Here is a 22,727-nt window from a genome sequence, read left to right on the forward strand (position 1 = left end):
TAAACTTTTATGTCATTTAGTTTATAAATTTAGTCTATATCTTTCTATCTTCCTGATCAACGGCTTCACACGGTAAGCTCATACCGAGTATGAGAATAATTGAGAATGCATAAGCAACCAGGAGAGCTCCGTTCTTTGCCATTGTTTTTGTTTCGATGATGAAAATTGTGACCATGGACGACTACTTTATAGTTGGTTGAGGAACATCAAAAATCTCATCTGTATAATTTTCTTTCCTTTAACAATGAATATATAATATATTTTGGAATATATTTTATCCCTTGACCAGAATTTCCACGGTTTATGAAAATTAACTTCTTTCCATCTGCAGGATGAACAATTGTTCGAAATCTTTCTTTTTATTCTTCGTTTCCAAAAGCCATAATTCAATTAATAAATTTTCAATTTCAGTTCCAATTTTAATTAGAATCACACATGGTCACATCGTAGGGCTGCCAACATGAACAAAGTTATCTGAATTGCAGCTGTATGAATTGACGCTGCACCCAAATCCTCTCCTATTGACTGTTTTGTATTATTTATGTTGATATTATATACGAAATCATTCGCGTTGACATGAGCATAGTAGAATTAACTAGAGCCAATGTACTCTACCTGTGCATTGAATTCCGCTCCACTAAATTTGTATTAGTTAAAGTAGAATATGTATCATCCTTTGAACAAACAAAAAATACGTATCATTCCCCGTTAAGTCTATGCATGCATTTTTTTAACTATATATCAACCCTAAACACTGAAACAAAATCAAAAGACTCAACCCAAAACCTGAAAAATTTAAACCCTTCACGGCTACACCTAAAACACGCCATTGCACAGGATCGTATTTCTCTTAGGCTTTAGCATTGGTTTATCCAGTGATTTTTTTCATTGTTTCTTAGCAAAAGATTTGTTCATTGTTTTGCTCAAGTTGATCAGGTTTGGCATTTGTCTTATCAAAATTTACCATGTTTGGTATTGTAGTATGAAATATATTTGATTGTATACAAAAGAGTGCAGTAAGTAAAATTGTTTGTTGGTAAATTTGGATTAACAAACATATTTTCCTTTGGATAATCTTGATCAGGTTTTCTAGCAACAAATCCTCTGCAGTTTGCTTTTATTTAACACACAAACGAAACAAGCAGTTCGCAAAATGTGTCGCATACAAGAAAATTTCCTTTGCAACAACGAATGTCTAGATAATAAAGTGAAGTTGTCAGTATCTTATGATGAATTGTGTACGCTACGCACGAGAATTGGACTTCTGATGATATGAGTTCCATCGGACCAAACCAGTGACGCAGACACGTGTGCTTTATCTGGCAAGCCTCTTCCAACAACGGTCACAGTGAAAGTCTTCTCCTCGATCAATGACTTGAAAGAAAGAACTTGAGGCACCACTTTGATGTCAACTTCCGAATTTTGGAGGCTTTTGGCCTTGTAAGTAGAGTTTGCAAGGCCAAATTTCTAACTGTTCTGTTTATTTTAATAGAAAATGATGCTCCTGGTGAAACGATACCAGCCAGCGAAGGGTAATTGAGATCCTTTGACAACCCTTTCTCAGAGCCTGTAGGACAAGGGTAATTGAGATCCTTTGACAACCCTTTCTCAGAGCCTGTAGGACAAGTGATGTTATTTCCCGATATAAGTTTAACTCTGGCCTCATCCAAGATCGAGCAGAGCAACTTTATGTAATCGTCTTTAGAAGCTTCGTGCACAAGCCCTGGATTTATAGCTTTTATGGGATTTATGTGTTCAGATCCATGAGCAAATTCACCAGGAGAATTTTCAGTATCATTCAGAGGCCAGGCTGTGGTCATAAGAGATTATTTGATGGCCGGAGGAGACCAATCAGGGTGGAATGTTCGAACATATCCTGCGGAACCAGCGCGTGGGGGCAAGACATGGAGGTTCCAGACAGAAAACTGTATTTTGCATGCCTTTTGTCTTCAGGGGTATCTGTTACACGAGCGACAGGCGAAAATGCAGCCAAGATATTCACCCCTGGGGCAGTTATATCTGGCTTGATAATTTCAGGTAAAATTAAATTTGGCCCAACGAAGAAGAGGAAGCAACAACAGGTGCAGCGTGATCTTTTATTGCTTCGGTTTTTAATATGTTGGCTCGAGCGGCTGTTGTTGAGTTGATGTAGGACTTGACCGCATAATTATCTTCACTACTTAAAGTTGTTGCAGGTAGTGGGACAATAGAAGCTTCGTTATTCCAATTGGTTAAAATAGCACCTTGTGCACCGGCTCGACGAGCTTCACTATCTCCATTGTATGAATCACACACCACAATCTTTTCCTTAACTAAACTACTTTTTAGGCAGCCTGTGCACAATACGCACCAAAACATCCTTCTGAAACATCTTTTCCATATACGAAAGGAAAACTAGTTCTATTTGATGTGAAAGAGTTCACCGAATTCCCAATTAGTGTCCTTCCGTCTCAAAGAATAACATTGTTAATGATCCTGCGATCTGTAGTGCTCGCTGCAACGGTAAGTATCCATGGTGCTACACTTGATACAGAAACCTCTGCAGGACCACTGTTGCCTGCAGAATGTGTGGTTAGTATCCCTTTCTTCATTGCATGAAAAGTTCCAATTGCTATCAAATTAAGCGGCAGTCCTTCCAATTGAAATTGTAATGATGTCACCTCCATCAGCAATGGCATCGTCAAATGCAGCCAAGACTGCCGCAGAAAAGCATTGGTCAAACTCGCAGACTTCATAAGCAGCAATCCTCGCTGAAGGAACTCCACCTCTTGAAGTACCTTGTGCTAGTCCGTAAAATCTTGCTCCCCTTATGGGGTTTCCTGCTGCCGTGCAGGCAGTGTGGGTTCCATGACCGGATTCATCCCTCGCAGATGAGAAATAATTATAATATCACGCTCCAATTATTTTATTGTTGCAAGTGAAATTTGTAAGAAAACTAACTGGACTAAACTAAATTGTATAAGGAAGAAATGCAGTTGCCAATTGTACAAAATGGTGGGAGTTGTAAACGTGTAAAACTGCTTCCTATAATCAAGGAATATGTGGTGATTGTGATCAGGAAACAACTTGCAATATGAAACTGCAACTAATTGTAAAGAACCAACACTCCATGTTAGATGGAAGTTGGCAAAGGTTATACTTATAAAAGGACTCCCTGCTCACAAAGAAAAGGTTCTGCAATTAGGGTTCTATCACCATTGGAACATAAGGTCTTGAGTGAGTAGAAGAATTCTTAAGTGTGTTAACAATAACCATGGCTGCATCAGGTAAGTCTTTCTTACCTAATTTCAAATCGTGACTAGTATGCATGCTAATAACTAAGGTTTTTCCAACATTTGGTATCAAAGCCATGTTAGCAAGCCCTAGGTCCGATGAATTAATAAAAAATCCTAATGCTTTAAGAATGTATAAAATTTGTATGGTGATTGATGCAATTTATTTTAATGTGGGCACTATCACTACTACAAAAGTGGCTTATTGTGTTGGTGGTTGGTGTCGGTTTTATATAACATACTGGCAGATAAGACATTTCCGACACCTTCTTAACATGGTGTCGAAATTACTAAACGATATAAACTGTCTACGTTGCTTATAACCGACATAAATTGTTAATGTCACTTGTAACCGACATAGATTTTAATATTTTTTAAATAGTGGTGTGTATAAAAAGAAAACCATGTCGCTTGTAACCAACATAAAGTTAGTGTCGGTTAAAAGAAGAATGGTGTCAATTCTACCCAACACTAATGATTGTTTTTAAATATTTTGAAACCTGGTGTCGGTTGTAGGCGACATATTGGTGTCCTTTATATATCATTCCCCGTGTTTTCTTCTTCCTCTTTCGCATCTTTCTTATTTGTTCTTCCAACTTCATTAATTCCTTATTCTTCATAGTAAGTTTTTCTTGCTTCTAGTATTTTTGTTTTCTCCTCTTATGTTTAATTTTTGTTCAAAACTTAATTTTGTAGGGATTTCATTTGAGCTGGTTGAGTATATAAAGAATTGTTCGATGACAAAATTCTTCCATAATTCAGGCTTCTATCACTAAATTCCTTAATTTTTAAATTGTAAAATCCACAAGTTTATTTATTTAAAATTTCTAATTTAAGTATTTAGATAAATATCTATGATTTATGTTAAATTAATAAATGTTTAGTCAAATTGTAACATCCCACATCGACCAATGGAGAGGGGAGTGATGTTCCTTATATGTACATGTCCACCTCCATATAGCACGAGGCCTTTTGGGAACTCACTGGTTCCGGATCCCATAAGAACTTCGAAGTTAAGCGTGTTTGGGCGATAACAGTCATAGGATGGGTGACCCCTCTAGGAAGTTCTCGTCTCGAAACCCAAAAACAAAACCGTGAGGGAATGGTAAACCCAGAGCGGACAATATCGTGTCACGGTGGAGTCGAGCTAGGATGTGACAATTTGGTATCAGAGCCAGACTCACCGTCCGTTCGAGTGTGCCGACGAGGACATCAGGCTCCTAAGGGGGGTGGATTGTGAGATCCCACATTGGCAGGGTGAAGGTTGGTCTTTGGCCTTATATGTACATGCTCACCTCCTATTACAAAACGCGTTTTGGGAACTCACTGGCTCCAGATCCGATAAGAACTCTGAAGTTAAATGAGTTTGGGCGAAAGCAGTCCTAAGATGGATGACCCCCTAAGAAGTTCTCGTGCCGAAACCCAAGAATAAATATGTGAGGGCGTGGTCCAAAGCGAACAATATCTTGCTATGGTGGAGCCGGGCTGGGATGTGACAAAATGGTATTAGTAAGTGTTGTGGCCCAGTATCCCTCACCCCTTGAAGTCTATAAGCATGTAAGACTAAAACACATAGTTAACCATTTTCCTTTTCTTTTAAGTTCACTATAAATTCAAAATCATTGAAAAATATTTAGTAAGTGTTGTGGACTTGTAATAATATTTAGTAATATAGGAATATATTATGTTAAATTAATTTTTTTTTTGCACTCTAATTGTTATGAGGATATACAAAATTTGAATTTAACAAACAATCAAGATTAGATGAGCATAATTTTGATAACTTTTTGTTGTTATTTTATTTTTATTTTTATTTTTATTTTTTACTAAAATAGGTGTTGGAAATTAAAAGATTGCAATCGTGATAGAGTTTGAGGGTTGAAAGATAGAATTTGAAAATTCTAATAGTTATGCCTACATGATAGAGAAGATTGTAGCCCTCGTAAGTGGTAAAACATGGACAAGAGTTAGTTGACGATACCCCGAAATTTGGAAGCGTATACAACTGGAATTAATTAATTTTTGGATCAAGCGGTTGCAAATGGTGTTGGCCCCGATAAGTTTAGATGTCCTTGCAAAAGATATTATAATCGATATACTTTTGTTAGGAACACTATTGTTGAACATCTCGTATTGTATGATATGGATAAAGATTATAAAAATGCTTGGTGGCGACATCATGGTGAGCCCAACATTGGAGAGCAAAATGTGGCAATTGGAGAAGAAGAAACAGAAGATGAGGTGACTAGTATGCATGATTTTCTTAATGATGTATTTTTCGAACCATTAATAGAAAAAGGTGTTGGGTCATCTACTGAACCCCCTATTGGGGAAAGGCGTCTAGAAGAGGTGGAGACTTTTTTTAGGTTGCTTAAAGAGGCAGATCAAGATGTGTGGGCAGGTTGTAAGGAGTTTAAGAAATTAGAAGTGGCTGTAAGTCTGTATTAGATCAAGTGTTTAGCGGGAATGCCAGACGAGATCTTCACCACATTACTCGAGTTAATTAAAAGAATGTTGCCTGAAGGGAATTGTTTGCCTGAATCCTGTTATAAAGAAAAAAACCTTATAAATGACTTGGGTATGACGTATGTGAAGATTGATGTGTGTCGTCCCAATGATTGCATGATCCATTGGAAAGACACTTGTTAGTTGACCGTGTGCTTGGTTTGTGGTAAATCAAGATATAAAATTACCAACGCAGAGGATAGCTCAAGGAAAAAAAATTGTAGCTAAGGTTATGTGGTATTTTCCTTTAAAAGCATGATTGAAGCGGTTTTTTATGTCGAAGCATACGGCTGAACATATGAGGTAGCACGCAACTGAATGTCCTAAGGATGAGTTTATGAGGCATCCTTCATATTCTCTAGCATGGAAGCATTGGGATAATTTATATCTTTGCGTCAGAAATTCGAAATGTCTAATTAGGGTTGGCTAGTGATGGATTTAATCCTTTTGGGAAAATGAGGCATGAGTATATGAAGCAATCGAATTTGTTGTTGTCTTTGTTAATACCAGGACTGCGCAATCTTGGTAAAGTGATTGATGTGTACATGCGTCCATTGATTGACGAGTTGAATGAGTTGTGGGATGTGGGCACTCCCACTAATGATGCGTGTTCCAACCAAAATTTTATGATGAAGGTTGTCGTCTTATGGACCATGATTAATTTTCCGGCTTATGGAAGACCGATCAATATGGATTTACTATGACGAACTTCAATCAATTAGGATTTAAAGAGTATCATTTCATATTAGCTTCACAAACATTACAAGTATTTTATGTGGATGACACAATTGAAAAGGATTGGCACGTAGTTGTTCGAACGCAGCCGAGGGATTTGTTTGATGTATTAGAGGATAGTGATGCAATTGATGATTATACCATACCTAATTTGGATGATCAGATACTTGACAATGAAAATTTCCATACAAGAGTTGGTGTGGAAGAGACTCCTTTTCATGAATCATTACCGTTGCCTACCGAGTTCGTTAATTACACCAATGCCGACGACAAGCTAACATATGATGACACAGAATAAATATATTAATTATTTTAGTATTAATTAGACTATGTTTCAATTTGTTTGTGATGATATTTTATGATAAAATTATATTTTCGTTTTTTATTGCGTATTATATATAAGTTAAATTTTAATTATTAAAATGTTATATGAGAGAACATAAAAAAACACTTGGTCATATTTCTTCTATAGATTAAATTAAAAAATAAAAAAATAAAAGTTTCCTATTGCTTTTAGCCGACGGCTAAACCATTGGTCAGCTGTGTCGAATAAATTGAAATATTTTAGGCGGGAATTTTCCCTCCAGTTTTCCACGCGAAAATAGATTTGGAAGAGGAATGTCAGTCAGTGTCAGAGCTAGTGTCGGTTTTATTCGATGCCAGATACATTTAATTCAACGCCAATGTTAATTGGGAAAAAGAATGTCAGGTGTGTCAGATATGGCGTTGGTTATAACCGACACAAGTTCCATTTATTTCGACGTCAGTCTGTCAAACTTGGGAAGAGGAATTTCAGTTAATCACTTGGGAAGGGTAAAGTCAGCCAGTTAGACGTCATGTCGATCTTAACCGACGCAAGCTCCATTTATTTAGACACCATGTGCATTTTAGTCAAGTGTGTCAGACATCATGTCGGCTTTAACCGACACGACTTCGATTTATTTCGATGCCATGTTCATTTCAGTCAAGTGTGTCAGATGTCTTGTCGATTTCAACTGACACAAGTTCCATTTAATTCGACGCCACATACAATTAATTCGACGTCAGTGCAATTACTATTGGTTTTAACCGATGCCAACTTACTATCCATATTTAAACCCCTTTCTTCCCCATTTCATCAGTGCAATCAATTTCGTTTAATTCTATCTTCCCCGTGCATCCCTTTCTTCCCCTATTTCAGTCTTTCTCCTTCCAGTAACTTTTGCTAGGGATCAACATATCGAAGATCAACATTATCAGGAACTCCAATTCGAAGAGGAAGAGTTCGAAGATGGTTCATTTTTAAATTATTATTATTATTAATTTTAGTTTCGATTTTGTATTTAAACTAGTATTATGCTTAAATTGAAAATTGATTTATGTTTCTTGGTTTTTAATTGTTTGTTCTGTATTAGTAAGGAACATCTCAACAAAGAAGCGGACCTTCAATTTCCAAATGGACAAAACAACCTTGTTCATTTGTTTCGTCTGGAAAATGAATTAGTGATAATTCTAGTGTTTTTTCAAAATATGTAGCGACAGATGTTAGAGATCATTAAAATCTTCAGTTGACGAGAGATTAGCGTTTGATTAAGGAACATGACACGAAAGTGTTTTGGAATAGAATAAGGGTATAAATATTTTTTTTACTTGAAAATAATAGAATAAGTCAGTGAGTCTAATAATAATAAATTAGTTTGAATTTTTAATGAATTTCGGAATTATTATTTTTCAAGAATAAGATATAGCGAAATTGCTTATGATTTGTCACATGACGCTTCAGATTGCAGAGCATGCGCATAAAGGGCATAAAAATAATTTAAAAAATTATTATACTAATAGAGCAGTCGAGGAGCATTACAATTCTCCACCTTATGTGAATCCTGCATAGTGGGTTGACGATGAGTTGGTAGCATACTGGAATAAAGAAATAACAAGGATAAACGTTTTATGGTTTATTTTGTTATACCTTTAAATTTGTCCAATAAATTCCTTATGTTTCAGGAGATTGCTGAAAAAAAATAAGATTAATCGGCAATTGAAAACAATGAACCATACAACCGGTTCAAAATCTTTTGAAAAAGTAATGTACAACTTATGCATATTCTTGCCGCACTCTTGCAAAAGATTTTGAACCGGTTGTATGGTTCATTTTTTTCAACTGTCGATTAATCTTATTTTTTTCGGCAATCTCCTGAAACATAAGGGATTTATCAGACAAATTTAAAGGTATAACAAAATAAACCATAAAACGTTTATCCTTGTTCTTTCTTTATTCCAGTATGCTACCAACTCATCGTCAACCCACTATGCAGAATTCACATCAAGTGGAGGATTGTAATGCTCCTCGACTGCTCTATTAGTATAATAATTTTTTAAATTATTTTTATGCTCTTTATGCACATGCTCTGCAATCTAAAGCGTCATGTGACAAATCATAAGCAATTTCGTTATATCTTATTCTTGAAAAATAATCCTTCCTAAATTCATAAAAAATTCAAACTAATTAATTATTATTATTAGACTCACTGACTTATTCTATTATTTTCAAGTAAAAAAAATATTTATACCCTTATTCTATTCCAAAACACTTTCGTGTCATGTTCCTTAATCAAACGTCTATCACTCGTCAACTGAAAATTTTTATGATATCTAACCTCCGCCGCTACATATTTTGAAAAACCACTAAAACTATCACTAATTCATTTTCCAAACGAAACAAATGAACAAGGCCGTTTCGTTCATTTAGGAATTAAGGGTCCGCGTCTCCGTTGAAATGTTCCTAACTAATAGAGAATGAACAATTAAAAACCAAAAAGCAAAAATTAATTTTCAATTTAAGCATAATACCAATTAAAAAACAAAACAGAAACTGAAATTAATAATAACAATAATAATAATTTAAAAGTGAACTAGCTTCGAACTCTTCTTTTTTGAATTGGAGTTCCTCATAATGTTGATTTTCGAAGCGTTGATCCATAGCAAAAGTTACTGGGAAGAGAAGGAGAAAGACTGAAATTGGGAAGAAAGAGACGCACGAGGAAGAGGGAATTAGTCAAACTACAAAACACAAATTGAAGATAATAAAAATAATTTAAAAACGAACTAGGAACTCTTCTTCTTCAAATTGTTGCTCCACAAAATGTTGTTCTTCGAATTGTTCATCCATGGCAAAGGCTGCTGGAAGCAGAAGGAGAGAGAGAACTGAAGAAAAATAAGCAGGGAAGAAGGAAAAGAGGAGCACAAGGGGCGCACAAAGGAAATGGGGGAAGAAAGGAGTTTTATTACGGGTGAAAACCTTCCGTCGGTAGTAAAAAGCCGACACCAACTGTGACCTATTGACATGTCTCTACCAATTCACTATTTCGTTGGCTACAACCGACACCTTTCACTGACACACTGTAATTAACGACCACGTCGGTTAAAAGGACGTTCCTCACTGACACACTGCGATGACAAATATATGTTAATATAAAAACTGACATCAACTGTCATCCACTGACATCACGTCGATTAAAAACGACACTCTACACTGACACACTGCAATTAACGATCATTAAAAATGACACCCTTACTGACACACTGCAATGACAAATATATGTTAATAAAAACTGATACCAACTGTCACCCACTATATCACGTCGCTTAAAAGCGACACTCCTCACTGACACACTGCAATTGACAAATATATGTTAATAAAAACTGACACCAACTGTCACCCACTAACGCTCTTCTACCCAGTTCATTATTCCTACAACCGACACTCGTCACTGACACTTAATTGATTCTGTCGGTTTAAACCGACACCACCGTTTCAAAATATTTAAGCATTCTAGGTATCTTGGCTACTTTTGATGGCGCTATTGCCGATGGAGTTGACATTTTTGCAATTGCAGTTGGAAGCAATACTCCCAGTGCTTTTAACCTGGACGCTATAGCAATTGGATCTTTTCATGCGATGAAGAAGGGGATACTCACTGCACAATCTGCGGGCAACAGTGGTCCCTCTCTGGGTACCGTATCAAGTGTAGCGCCCTGGATAATAAATGAACGAGTGTGTTTTGTTTTTTTTTCTCTTTTGGTATTGAGGGTTCGCGAGATTTCCGTTAAGATGTTCTTTATTAATATCGAAAAACATTTGTGATGCATATTTAAAAATCAAAGGATATTTAACTTCGAGAAATAAAAATCAATTTTCAATTTAAACATAATATTAATCAAACTACAAAACACAAACCAAAGATAATAAAAATAATTTAAAAACGAAATAATAGCACTAATAATTTCTATAGTTGCAAATTCATTGAATTTGGTACGTATTTTCAGGCTAACTACACAGAAGTGTACAAAGGTACGAAATAATTAAGGAGAAGGAAATTAACGACACTGAACTGGAGGAGGAACTTTCCAATGCAGTATAGATTCAACTCTAGAAGGCTTGTTTGCCTTATATGCTTCCTCCAAGACATCTAATTTTCGGCCGTTAGATCAAATTCGTTGAATAAGGTTAATGGAAAAAAATTAATTAAGAATGTGTGAGAGATAAAATTGGTATTTAAATGACGCTACCCATATAATAATATAGAGGGATTCATACCTGATTCTCATACCAACAATTTCCTTTTATATATAACTGATGCATAAAATCTTGTATTCAAATATTTTGCTATCGTTATTCATTCAGAACATGAAAAATTAGGATTATAAATCGGCTCGAAACAACTTGAACTTAGGTTCAATCTTTGTTTGATTAGCCAAAGCTTGGCTCGTCAAAGAAACAAGCGATGAACGTTAGTATGTTTGACAGGTCAAATTCGTGAGAAGCTCTTACTTTTTACCAAACAACTCAAACTAAATTGAAAATCATCCCAATACAAACCGAGGCCTAAAACAAAAATGCATAACTAGATTTTATTCAACAAGGTTGTTTTTGTACACAAAATCTCAAAATATTGCAATTCTCGTGAGAAGTTAATATTATCACGCAACACTCAATCTTTGTACACAAAATCTCAAAATAGAACACCCAAGATAAAACCCATAGATTGTTGCCCATATGCTCATCAAACACAAGAAAGAAGTGTTGTCCACGTATCACCGTCAGTAGTTTGTAAATTTTTTTTTTATTTTTTATTTTTATATTTTATGATGAAACAAATTTTTATTGCAAATAAACAATAAAAATACAAAAGTGGACAAGAAGTCCCCAAAGGCACAAACAAAACAAGATAAATAACACCATCACCCATACATTTAGAATTACAAAAACAACAAAAAACTAACCAATAGTCGCATTTCAGTTACGCTAAATTTCTGAAAGAAAAAAAGACAAATCTCTAAATTATGTAGCTTGTAATTCAAGTAGTGAAGAGCATTTGCATTTATACCACACGTAGATCATTTGATTCCCCCTCCCTCAATGTAATCATAAGCTTAGAGAAATTATCTTCCATCTCAAAAAACATATTGGTAGATCTAGAATTGTCGTTGGGTGATTGGAAATGGTTCTACTACTTCCCTTTGGGTTGATAAATGGCTGGATAAGCCTATTGTGGACGTCGTTGGTGCAACAGAGATTGCCCCTTCTCTATCTCGTACTAAGGTCTCAAATATTATTCGTATGGGACAATGGGTTATTCCTTCTATCTTTTCTTCTACTTTCCCAGACCTAACTAAAGAGATTTTAGAAATGCCTCTTCCAATTGATGAGGATAAGGACGTTTTAATTTGGGAAGCTTCTACTTCTGGTGGTTTTTCTTTTTCCGATGGCTATGAAATTGTTCGTCATCGGTTTCCTGTCAAGAGTTGGGCTTCCATTATCTGGCGTCCTTTCATCCCACCTCGTTACTCTATTTTAGTTTGGAAGATTCTTTTCAACAAGCTCCCAACGGAGGATCAACTTCAGCGCCGAGGCATCCCGCTGGCTCCAATATGCCAACTATGTCACAAGAATTCTGAATCTATTGACCACTTATTTTCTAGCTGTGACTTTGCACAATGTGCTTGGCGTTGGCTAGCTACCCAATTTGGCACTATTATTCAACCTATGGGCTCCCTCTCTGATCTATGGCTTGATTTTCTGTCAAAGCGGTTCTCTCCACATCTTCGCAATGTCTGGCTAGCTTCAGGGTTTTTCTTACTCATGGCTATTTGGAAGATGCGTAATAAAGTGAAGTTTGAAGGCAAACCTCCCTCATTCTCACGTCTCTGCCACTCCACCTCGGCCTGGATTAGGCAGGTTGGAGCTCTCACCCCTGGCCATGTACGAGGCACTTTGGATCGGCAACTTTTAGTCTCTCTTGGAATATCGCCTAACCCCTGTAAAGCTCCTTCTATTGTCCCTGTTCTTTGGCACCCCCCTCCTTCTTCTTGGGTCAAAGTGAATACTGATGGCCTTGCTAAAGGTAATCCGGGTCCTGCGGCATGTGGCGGGGTTTTTCGAGATTCTGCGGGTTATTTTCTTGGTGGTTTCTCCCTAAGCTTGGGCCATCGTACTTCTTTCTATGCGGAGCTCCATGCTGTCATCCTTGCTGTCGAATTGGCCCACGCGCGAGGCTGGCAAAATTTATGGCTTGAAAGCGACTCTTCGAGTGTAATATCATGTTTTGCTTCTGGATCTTTCTCTCCCCCTTGGTCGCTCCAGACACGCTGGAACAATTGTACTCTCCTTTTGCAGAACATGGTTTTTCGTTGCTCTCATATTTTTCGAGAAGGGAATGCTGTTGCTGACAAATTAGCCAATTTAGGGCTTCTATCATCTTCACTTGTCTGGCATTCCACTCCCCCAATTGAGATCCTCCCTCCTCTGCACTCAGATTTCTTGGGCATGCCAACCTACAGGTTTGTCTCCTCTTCTTGATGTGTTTTCTCCTTTCTTTTCCTAACCTTTTTGGATTCCCTTTTGTTTTGCAGTTTGTTTTGCAGGTTATTACCTTTTAAGGTTTATAGAGGGGTTTGGGCTTATGTCCGCCTAGTCTTTTCCTTGTATTTTCTTTTCCAAGAGGGGTACGGTCTATGTCCCCCCCTCTTTTTCCGGCATTTCCTTTCTCAAAAGGGGTAAGGTGCATGTCCCCCCCCTTTTTCTTTTGTATTTCTTTTCTCTTGTTCTATGAGGGGTTAGGTTTATGTCCCCCCCTGTCTAGGTGTAACTTCTTTTTTCTTATCAATAAAATTCCCTCGTACCGCCGAGGTTCTCCCAAAAAAAAAAAATATTGGTAGATCTAGAAGTTAAAAATTAATGGGGAAAATACGTAGCATTTTTGGAGGCCGGCAAGTTCACCAGCTTTTGTTTTGGTTCCGATGGAGGGAGGGAGGGAAAGTGTAGGAAAATGGAGAGAGAGAAAAAAAGGAAAGAGAAGTAAAAGAGTTTTGAGGGTCCAAAAGTTCAGAAGAGAAAAGAGTAAAATGAGCTCGTTTGGATGTGTTTTAAAATAAATGAAAGGGTTTTTAAAAAAAATGTTTTGGGATTCCAAAATCATTTTAAGTGTTTTCTGCAAGAAACATCAGTTATGTGATTCTTTCAAAAAATACTTTAAATGTTTTTCCAAAATTTATTAACAATTTTATTAAGGATGGTTTATAAAAATATTTTTACGAAAAACGTTTTCAGATATTTTAAAAGGACATCATAATTAGCTCATATTCTAAATAGAGAGTCCCAAATTGGTCGGCAAGCATAGTTTGGATGTCCAAGAGAGATATTCTAAATGACAGCAAACCAAAGAACAAAAGATAAGATGAACACTCTCAAAATTTACAGATGCATACAGGTCTCAAAATTTACAGTTGCACACGTCATGAACAAACCTAAAATATAAATGACAACCACGGAATCCAGTGAACCAAAAGTAATCATACCTCGGCCAGAAATATGCGCAGCATGGAGTAAACAGGTAAAGAAATTAGATAACTAAGACTCCAACAAGCACAATTTCGAAGTCAGCATATCCTAAACAAGACAGCAAAGAATCCAACAAAGGAACAATACAGAAGATCAAGCTCGTGATCGAAGAAGGATAAAACGCAGCCCTGCTACAAGAGCTCTTATTCAAATCGCAGAGAAAAATAGAAGCGAGAGATAACAGAACGAACAAAAATGCAACAGAACATTCAATCTCAGAGATCAGTATAAGAACCTCTGTTTGGTTACCGGAAAAAGAAGCAAACGTACAAACAGAAGCATAGTACCATTAAATGATTTTTCAGACACACCAATATGGGAAGAACGGTCCTTGTAGTCCTCTTGCTCATTAGAAGTGCGGTTGGAGGTCATTGGTGACGGGGGTTGAGACTCGCAAGAAAATCCTGATCATATCCTTAGCCTAGCTTAAACCCTTCATCTCAGATGGAAAATAACAGATATACATACCACAAAATGTAACACCATATACAGTTATCTACTAAAATCGGAACCCCTAATCAAGTAAAATCACGTCTCAATGTATGCTCATGATTGATAGCGAGATAATCTGGTAAAAAAACACCACCCTAATCTTACCCTACAAAGGTAATTTCTTGTGTCATACTCTCTATACAGTCTTTGATTGACAGTCTAAGAACATCATAAGTACCCTTGATATCTGTACTCATATATCTGCGAGATTACTGTGTACATTTATATAATTTCAAACTTTTTCTGTAGCACAACCGAATATAAGTATAAATTCCTTGTAACTGCATTTCTTTTCTCCTTTTCTATGGTCTCTCCAGTTAGGCAATGACCTACAAATCAGCCAATGCCAAATTAAATATGACAAATCACAACTTTTAGGCAACCTTGTGCACATACGCACCAAAAATCCTTCCGAAACATCTTTTCCATATACCAAAGTATAACTAGTTCTATTTGATGTGAAAGAGTTCACCGAATTCCCAATTGGTGTCCTTCCGTCTCCAAGAATAACTTTGTCAATTATCCTGCGATCTGTAGTGCTTGCTGCAACGGTAAGTATCCATGGTGCTACACTTGATACAGAACCCTCTGCAGGACCACTGTTTCCTGCAGAGTATGTGGTTAGTTTCCCTTTCTTCATTCCATGAAAAGTTCCAATTGCTATAGCATCCTGATCAAATTGAGCGGCAGTCCTTCCAATTGAAATTGTAATGATGTCAACTTCATCAGCAATGGCATCGTCAAATGCAGCCAAGACTGCCGCAGAAAAGCACTGGTCAAACTTGCAGACTTCATAAGCAGCAATCCTCGCTGAAGGAACTCCACCTCTTGCAGTCCCTTGTGCTAGTCCGTAAAATCTTGCTCCCCTTACGGGGTTTCCTGCTGCCGTGGAGGCAGTGTGGGTTCCATGACCGGATTCATCCCTCGCAGATGAGAAATAATTATAATATCTTGCCCCAATTATCTTATTGTTGCAAGTGAAATTTGTAAGAAACCTAATTGGACTAAACTAAATTGCAGCTAAGGTTATGTGATATTTTCCTTTAAAAGCACGATTAAAGCGGTTTTTTATGTCGAAGCATACGACTGAACATATGAGGTGGCACGCAATTGAATGTTCTAAGGATGAGTTTATGAGGCATCCTTCAAATTCTTTAGCATGGAAGCATTTGGATAATTTATATCCAGAGTTTGCGTCAGAAATTCGAAATGTCCGATTAGGGTTGGCCAACCTTTTGGGAAAATAAGGCATGACCATATCGCATGGCCTGTAGTGCTTTCTGTTTACAATTTGTTGCCCTGGATGTGTATGAAGTAATCGAATTTGTTGTTGTCTCTGTTAATACCAGGACCGCGTAGTCCTAGTAAAGAGATTGATGTATACATGTGTCCATTGATTGACAAGTTGAATGAGTTGTGGGAGGTGGGCACTCCCACTTATGATGCATATTCCAACCAAAATTTTACGATGAAAGCTGCCGTCTTATGGACCATAAGTGATTTTCCAACTTATGGAAGACTGATCAATATGGATTTACTATGGTGAACTTCAATCGATTAGGATTTAAAGAGGATTATTTCATATTAGCATCACAAGCATTACAAGTATTTTACATGGAGGACACAATTGAAAAAGATTGGCACGTAGTTATTCAAAAACAGCCGAGGGATTTGTTTGACGTATTAGATGATAATGATGCAATTGATGATTGTGCCATACATAATTTGGATGATCGGATACATGACAATGAAAATTTCCATACAAGGGTTGGCGTGGAAGAGACTCTTTTTCTTGAATCATTATTGTTGCCTACCAAGTTCGTTAATTATGCCAATGCCGACGACGAGCTAACAGATGATGACACGGAATAAATATATTAATTATTTTATGTATTTTAAGTATTAATTAGACTATGTTTCAATTCGTTTGTGATGATATTTTATCATAAAATTATATATATTTTTTATTGCATATTATATATAAGTTAAATTTTAATTAGGCTTTTTATATTAGCACCCTACAAAATGTTGAATGCACCCCACATTAAAATTTAGTATTAAATAACTTATTTATCCTATTATGCAATGACAATTTTGACCTTATCAGGTTAATATATATATATATACACACACAACCCATATCACTTTTAACGTATTATTTATCTTCTTCAACTATCAAAGCCCCTTCGACCCTCCATTGCTGAACAAAACCCTAACTAATGAAACTACAAACATGTTGATTGAGAAAAATTATTTGTGACGAATAAAACACGAAATTGATGTTTCAAAAGCTTCACATGAGGTCAAATTAATTGTTTTAGTGATTTTGACGACATCGATAATTATTTAATCTTGCTTTTGATGCGTTATTCAAGCTTCTATGTTCGTATTCATCTTTTAGGTATTGCATGAATAATTAAAAACCTAAAATTAACACAAAATATTAAAAACAGACGACATGAGTTTTAATGGTAGAATTGAAAACAACCCACATATGCTTTAAATCCCAGGGGGCATCTTTTGTCAAAATCTTAGTCGGCATTATTTGTCCAAATTAAAAGCTTTATAAAATTTGAGAAATGTGGGGTGTATATAAAATATGGGATGTATATAGAAAATGTAAGGTGTATATTAAAAATGTGGGGTGCGAGGGTATTATGGGGAAGTATGTGGGGTGTATTAAAATAACTTTTAATTGAAAAACCAAATGTGGGGTGTATTAAGTATGTAGGGTGTTAATATAATAAGTTTTTTAATTATTAAAATGTTATATGAGATAACATAAAAAAAACAGCTGGTTATTTTTTTTTCTTTGGATCAAACTTAAAAAAAATAAAAAATAAAAAAATAAAAAAATAAAAAACTAGTTTCCTGTCACTTTTAGCTGACGACATTGGTCAGCTATGTCGAATAAATGGAAATATTTTAGGCGGGAATTTTCCCTCTTGTTTTGCACGAGGAAATAGATTGCGAAGAGGAATGTCAGTCAGTGTCAGAGCTAGTGTCGGTTTTATCTGACGCCAGATGCATTTAATTCGACGCCAATGTTAATTGGGAAAAGGAATCTTAGGTGTGTTAGATATGGCGTCAGTTATAACCGACTCAAGTTCCATTTATTTCGACGTCAGTCTTTCAGACTTGGGAAAAGGAATTTCAATCGGTCACTTAGGAACGGGAAAGTCAGTCAGTAAGACGTCATGTCGGTCTGAATCGACGCAAGCTCCATTTATTTCAACGCCACGTGCATTTCAGTCAAGTGTGTCAGTTTTAACCGACGCGACTTCTATTTACTTCGACACCACATTCATTTCAGTTAAGTGTGTCAGATGTCGTATTTCAACCGACACAAGTTCCATTTAATTTGACGCCACGTACAATTAATTCGATGTCAATGCAGTTATTGTCAATTTTAACCGGCATCAACTTACTATCCATATTTAAACCTCCTTTTTCCCCATTTCATATGTGCTTTCATTTCCTTTTCTTCCCTATTTCATCAATGCAATCACTTTCGTTTAATTCCCTCTTCCCCGTGCATCCATTTCTTCCCCTATTTCAGTCTTTCTCCTTCTCCTTCCAGTAACTTTTGCTATGGATCAACATATCGAAGATCAATATTCTGAGGAACTCTAATTCGAAGAGGAAGAGTTCGAAGCTGGTTCATTTTTAAATTATTATTAATTTCAATTTCTGTTTTGTTTTTTAACTAGTATTATGCTTAAATTGAAAATTAATTTTTGTTTCTTGGTTTTTAATTGTTTGTTCTGTATTAATAAGAAACATCTCAACGGAGACGCAGACCCTCAATTCCCAAATAGACAGAACAACATTGTTCATTTGATTCGTCTAGAAAATGCATTAGTGATAATTCCAGTGTTTTTTCAAAATATGTAGCGGCGGAGGTTAGAGATCACAGAAATCTTCCATTGACGAGAGATTGGCATTTGATTAAGGAACATGACAAGGAGGTGTTCTAGAATAGAATAAAGGTATAGATATTTTTTTTTTACTTGAAAATAGTAGAAGAAGTCAGTGATTATAACAATAATTAATTAGCTTGATTTTTTTTTTATGAATTTAGGGAAATATTATTTTTCAAGAAGAAGATATAACGAAAATGCCTATGATCTGCCACATGACGCTTAAGATTGCGGAGCATGCGCACAAAGAGCATAGAAATAGATTTAAAAAAAATATTATACTAATAGAGCTGTTGAGGAGCACTACAACCCTCCTCCTAATGTGAATCCTGCACAGTGGGTTGAGTTGGTGACATACTGGAATGAAGAAAGAACAAAGTTAAATGTTTTATGGTTTATTTTGTTATACCTTTAAATTTATCTAATAAATTCCCTTATTTTTCAGGAGATTGCCGAAAAAAATAAGATTAATCGGCAATTGAAAACAATGAACCACACAACCGGTTCAAAATCTTTTGCAAGAGTGCGGCGATAACAAGTATGGGTTGTACATTTTAAAAAAATATAGTTAATTTTAAATTTATTATCTAGTTGTTAGAAATTTTATTTTTAATGTGAAGTTTGCTTAAAATTGTTTGTTTTTTCATTGACATATAATTAAAGTAGATTAAGCATGTGCAGAGGCAAATCCTGTTTCTTTTTTTCATCAATGTCATACACGAAAAGATAGAACTTGGATTGATGAAACATCTGAGCGCACAGGGTAATTGATTTTTTCGTGGTAGTATTTCATTGTTATTAATTTTTAATATCAATAGTTTGTTTTTCTGTTTTATAATTGTTGAATTTTTATTTTTAAAAATTGTATTGCAAGGCAACCATGGAGAGTAATATTCAATCTTTGAATGAATCTGGCCAAGAAGACAATGATGAACTTAGGACCTGAGTTTATGTGGAGACGATGGGTCCTAAGAGTCACCCCATGCCCAAATCCTCGGACTTTATTATGACTCTCAGGATCCATCGTCTCGACATAAACTCTGGTCCTAAGTTCATCATTGTCTTCTTGGCCAGACTCAATCAAAGACTGAATATTGCTCTCCATGGTTGCCTTGCAATACAATTTTTAAAAATAAAAATTCAACAATCATAAAACAGAAAAATAAACTATAGATATTAAAAATTAATAACAATGAAATACTAACACAAAAAATCAATTACTCTTGTGCGCTCAGATGTTTCATCAATCCAAGTTCTATCTTTTTGTGTATGACAATGAAAAAAAAAAAAACAAACAGGATATGTCTCTGTCCATGCTTATTCCGCTTTAATTATATGTCAAGGGAAAAACAAGCAATTTTAAGCAAACTTCACATTAAAAGTAAAATTTCTAACTATATAATAAATTTAAAATTAACATCGTTTTTTTTTTTTTAAATGTACAACTCATACATATTCTCGCCGCACTGACACACCCCGACCCAGAGGATCAAGGCGTGCTGGCCGTCACGATATGGGTGTGAGAGAGAGAGAGTGTCGTGAGGGAGGAGAGAGAGAGAGAGTTACGGGAAAGAGAGAGGGTAAGGGGTTTAGATGGTCCACATTCAATCCTCACCATCCATCATCTAAATCCGTAACCAAAATTAACAAAAACCAAAATTATAACCCAACTCCTCTTAATTATTTTTCTCCAAAATTAATATAAGGTTAAACCAAATAATGTCACACACATACCTTAATACCCGCTAAGGGTAAATCCGTCGTTTTACGTCCCCGACATTAAAAGTTCGGGACGGGCTGTGACACGCACTCTTACAAAAGATTTTGAACCGGTTGTATGGTTCATTCTTTTCAACTGTCGATTAATCTTAATTTTTTCGGTAATCTCCTAAAAAATAAGGAAATTTATTAAACAAATTTAAAGGTATAAGAAAATAAACCATAAAACATTTAACTTTATTTTTTCTTTATTTCAATATGCCACAAACACAGCCAATTCTGCAGGATTCACATCAGAAAAAGGGTTGTAGTGCTACTCGACTGCTTTTTAAGTATAATAATTTTTTTTAATCTATTTCTATGCTCTTTGTGCGCATGCTCGGCAATCTGAAGTATTATGTGGCGGATTATAGGCATTTTCGATATATCTTCTTCTTGAAAAATAATACTTTTCTAAATTCATAAAAATATTCAGGCTAATTAATTATTATTATAATCATTGACTTATTCTACTTTTTTCAAGTTAAAAAAATATATGTATACCTTTATTCTATTCTAGAACACTTTGTTGTCATGTTCCTCAATTAAACGCCAATCTCTCATCAACGAAAGATTTCTGTGATTTCTAACCTCCGCCGCTGCATATTTTGAAAAAACACTAGAATTATCACTAATGCATTTTTCAGACAAATCAAATAAAAAAGGCTATTCTATCCATTTGGGAATTGAAGGTCCGCGTCTCCGTTAAGATGTTCTTTATTAATACAGAACAAACAATTAAAAACCGAAAAATAAAAATTAATTTTCAATTTAAGCACAATATTAGTTAAAAAACAGAAACTGAAATTAATAATACAAATCAAATAAAAATGAACCAGCTTCAAAATCTTCCTTTTCGAATTGGGGTTCCTCAAAATGTTAATTTTTGATATGTTGATCCATAGCAAAAGTTACTAGGAACAGAAGGAGAAAGATTGAAATTGGGGAAGAAAGGGACGCACAGGGAAGAGGGAGAAAGAGAGAACTGAAGAAAAATAAGCAGGGGAAGAAGGAAACGGAGACGAAAATGGGCGCACAGAAGAAATGGGGGAAGAATGGAGTTTTATTACGGGTGAAAACCTTCCGTCGGTAGTCAAAATCGACACCAACTGTGACCCACTGAGACACTGCAATTAATGATCACGTCGGTTAAAACCGACACGTTCCTGACACACTGCAATTAGTGATCACGTCGGTTAAAACCGACACTTCTATCTGACACACTGCAATTAATGATCACGTCGGTTAAAATCGACACCTTTTCCTGACACACTGAAATGCCAAATGGAGCTAGCTTCTCTATCCTCCAACTTCCAATACATTTTCATATCTTTTATTTTGTGCGGTCACGATTAAGTCACGTTAATATTTTATATTAATTTTTTTATAATGATATTAAAACAAAAAGTAATATTAATATAAAATATTTATATACCTTAACTGTAACTATATAAATAAAAAGAAATAAAAATGTATGAAAAGTAGAAGGGCAGAGGCAGCTCTATAACAAATATATGTTAATAAAACTGACACCAACTGTCACCCACTGACGTCCTCTACCCAATTAATTATTCCTACAACCGACACCCATCACTGACACGCTGCAATTAATAATTCTGTCGGTTTAAACCGACACCACCGTTTCAAAATATTTCTGTATTTGAGGTATCTTGGCTGCTTTTGATGGCGCTATTGCCGATGGAGTTGAATTATTACAATTTCAGTTGGAAAGCAATACTCCCAGTGCTTTTAACCTGGACGCTAGGCAATGAAGAAAGGGCTACTCACTGCACAATCTGCGGGCAACAGTGGTCCTTCCCTGGGTACTGTATCAAGTGTAGCGCCCTGGACAATAAATGAACAAGTTTGCCTTGTTTATCCATCTCTTTTGGGATTGCGGGTCCATGAGTTTTCCGTTGAGATTAGACATGGAATTTGTGTCGTATTTTTTATATTCGTGTCGTTTTCGTATCATATCCGATATCTTAACGGGTGGTGTCGTATAACATCCGTTAACATAAATAGGTAAAATGACTCAATCCGAAATCGACCTGATAATATTAACAGGTAATATAACCCAACCCGTTACCCGTTAAGAAATATATATTTTAAACCAATAAATAATCAAATAAAAAACATAATACTGAAAAAGTATATACATATCAT

At 35.8% G+C, this 22,727-nt stretch overlaps 1 pseudogene; it reads right to left on the reverse strand.

The window, feature by feature from the left end:
* Nucleotides 1-1,224: 1,224 nt before the first annotated feature.
* On the reverse strand, nt 1,225-19,908 carry LOC126628980 (subtilisin-like protease SBT4.3; annotated as a pseudogene).
* Between the last annotated feature and the right edge of the window lie 2,819 nt (nt 19,909-22,727).

The sequence above is a fragment of the Malus sylvestris genome, chromosome 7 (assembly GCF_916048215.2).
Source record: "Malus sylvestris chromosome 7, drMalSylv7.2, whole genome shotgun sequence".
Lineage (NCBI taxonomy): Eukaryota > Viridiplantae > Streptophyta > Magnoliopsida > Rosales > Rosaceae > Malus > Malus sylvestris.